Raw genomic sequence first — 3503 nt, 5'->3', positions numbered from 1 at the left:
CAATGAGGCCACCCCAAATCCTTTTATTTTCTAGGCTGAACAATCCCAATTCCCTCACCCTTTCCTCCCAGCAAAGCTGCTCATCCCTCTGCTCATCCTGGTGCCTCTCTGGACTCTCTCCAACAGGTTGATGCTCAGCAGTAGCCAAAATGCTCTTGTGTCCCTTTATAGCCACCAACACACAACTCAGCTGCTCTGTAGAAAATTAATTCCACCTCAGCCAAGCCCAGCAGAGTCAGGGATGAGGTCCAGACTGAATTCTGGGCTCCTTTTTTCATCACCTAAACACATGTGTGCAGAGAGAGACATTTCTGACTGGGGCACTCAATGTCCTTGTCCTAACATGATGCCCGTGGACATTTGAGAAATGCCAGGCTGCTGAAGACACCCATGCTGATGGATTCAGGGAACACCTGTGCTATTCCTGAGCAGCTGGATGCTCAGCAGGATGAACCAGAGAGGATCAAATAGCAATAACCACATATGTTCAGGTAACTGAATCCTGCCCCAGATGTCTGGATGCACACTGAAGTCCACAAGGACCTTTTCAATGTGTCAGGTGATTATTTTCCTTTAGGAAGGTAAAAAAAGTCACTGCCAAAAGAAAGATATTCAGCCATCCTTTATAGGTCTCATCACATTGCTGCTCACCCCAGGTCATGAGACACCTGCACTCTGTGTTCTTGCATTAAAAGGAGTTGGATTTGTTAATGGGCAGCACAGAGAGTAAACCAAAACCACAGAGTCCTGACTTTTCCAGCATCAATGGTTCATCAATTCCATGTTTGAATGCATAGTACTCAGGTTTTGCCATTAGTTAAGGGAAAAAAAAAAAAATACCAAAAAAGCCTCAGTGATATCTATCATCAGTTCACTTTTTCTCAACCTCTCCCATGATTATGATGTTCAGGGATTTACTGATTATCTTAACCTTTGGCCAATGATACAATCAAAAGAACAGCCAGTGCCCTTCCCAAAGTAAAATTTGGCAGTGCAATGCCTCAAAAAAAAAAAAATGTAATTTTGTAAAAGAACAGGGTTATAATTTAAGTAATGAAATTACTATCCACCTGCTTAATTAAATACAAATGTTCCTTTCTGACTGAATTTTGCTTAGTCCCTGGCCAGGATAGCAATAGTTTATTAAAGAACAGTTAGAAAAACAATACCTTAGTCCTATTTTATTCAATGAAAAGATAAAAGCACCTAAGGACTGCTTCAGTGGGTCTCTAGCTTATTATTAATATTCTAGTGCTGTGATTTTCTGATGGTGTATCAAAAACACATGGCTTTGCTTCTTCTTGAGAGCATGGCAAACATTCCCATTTCCATTTACTAAGACCTATTCTTTTTGCCAGGAATTGTTCCATTAATTTAGAAAAATAATGCCCCTTTTGTGTCTTGTTCCTACTCATTCCTTCAGTAAAAATATTTTGTGATTTTACAAGGTTTGGAGCATTTGTACAATGGAGCTCATACTGAAGTTCATCTCAGAGACGTGAGAGGTAGTGACAGTTATAATCTGTTTTCTATTAAAAAAAAAGGGAAGAAAAATTGTCTTTTCTCTCATTAGTTTCTGAACTTAAAAAAAAAAAAAAAAAAAAAAAAGGAATTAAATCTGATTTTCCTGCCAGTTTCACTAGGAAATGAATTCCTGATGTGGAAGAGAAAATATGAGGCTTCTAAAAACTGTTTTCTCCTCTCAAATTCTACTCACTTTGCTCACCCTTAAAGACAACTCTGTTGGCAGAGAACTTCAAGGACCCATCTTCTGTGGATTCCAAGAAAATACAGGAAAACAGCTTGAAAAGACTTCAAGACATCACCCAAGCCATTGTCCAGCCCCAAGGCAGTCCAAGGCATCACTCCCATGGTGTCTGATCTTTTTCAAAACCCATCCAATGACCAAATTCTACATTTTCTTCTCTTCATTTATTAAAAGCTTTAACAATTTTTACTGACACAAAGATTTTTCCAGACATCCCATCCACAATTTTCCTCTTGCACCTTTAGCCAGTGTCGTTTTGCCCGAACTGACACAGCAAAATTATTCCTGTTTCCTTTCCAAAGGGCTTTTGAAATACAAGATGTGTCACATCACTGTGGTGTGGTGGAAGGTGTCCCTGCCCACAGCAGGGGGTTAGAACTGGATCATCTTTAATGTCCCTTCCAACCCAAAGCATTCCATGGTTCTGTGGTTCTGTGATGCATCCACTTCATCTCTTCTTTTGGCAAAACCATTGCTTTCCTTCTGACCTTTCCCCTTACTCTGCATTTTCCTGGCCTCTCCTCAAGCTCTCTGCTTGCCTCTGAGGTATTTCCAGCAAATCCAAAGCTTTCTTGAAAAATACTTCCTAAAAAGGCTTTATCTTTTATATACCCAACATTTTGTCCCTTCTCCCATATTGTGACATCACTGACATCATTTACTCACCTTGTGTAGCCACCACAACCCTTGGGTGCTTTCTTGGACGCCTGTTGATTTTTGCAGCTGTTTCTGTCATACTTTATCCTGAAATTATTAATTTTGAAAGTGAATTGCTTTCCTTCTCTGATGTAAGGCACTGGTTGAGTATGACCAGCAGATGAGGAATTATGAATTTAAGGACATTATTTAAAACTTGCAATGTCCTAATGAGCAATTAATTAAAAGAGAACTGAGAGAGAGAGAGAGACATTTTGGACCACACAGTAATCATCTTCCTGCATTTCTGCATCCAAAACCTTCTAGGATTTTTTTTATCGTCTTAAGAGAAATGATAAATACAGCACTGAAATGACAAAGTTGTAAGTCTGGAAACATCACCTGATGGGCACCTGCCCTGTCCTAAATCTGACCCCACTCCCCCACCAGGAGCTGCCTTCTCTTTTCCATTTACAAGGTGCCCTGGGGAACTGATTCTGCTGGGGGAAAAATATGTTTATTTCTAGTCTGGATCAGCTCCCTGCTCCAGCTCCCTGCAATGCCCCCAAATAGCTGTGGCAGGGACAAATCAGCCCAAAACAAGTTGAAATGGGAGAGGAAAAAAGAGCTGAAGCACTGTGTGGTCAAGCAGCTGTGCCATAGACTTGCTGCCAAGCAAAAAAAAAAAAAAAAAAAATTATCCCAGTGGAAATAAAATCAATCAAGCAGACTGATACAGGCCCCAGTATTCTAGTGCTTTAACAGATTCAATTTTACATGATAAAGAGTTAATGCTCTACATTTTGTGCTGTTTAAGCAGCTTTAGTTGAAATCCATCAGCCCATTTCATACATGATATGAGCAAAATGATCAACCTCTTACACTGCAAGGGAAAATTAATTTAACTGCATTATTATTGACTCTGCATATTTTTCAGTCTTAAAAAATGATAATTCAGGGCCTCATTTTTAAAGCTTTTATAAGCTCTGGGTTGTGTAAAGTTTTGAACATTCCTCTTTTCCTCAGAAATGAAACATCCATCCATCACATCTGCGCAGTGAAACCGCCTGTTCCTGGAGCTGTGGTTAAATGAGACCCT

Source organism: Erithacus rubecula (genome assembly GCF_903797595.1).
Source record: "Erithacus rubecula genome assembly, chromosome: 3".
In the NCBI taxonomy this organism is placed as follows: Eukaryota; Metazoa; Chordata; class Aves; order Passeriformes; family Muscicapidae; genus Erithacus; species Erithacus rubecula.
The sequence above is the reverse complement of the archived record's forward strand: the minus strand, read 5'-3'. Positions refer to the sequence as shown.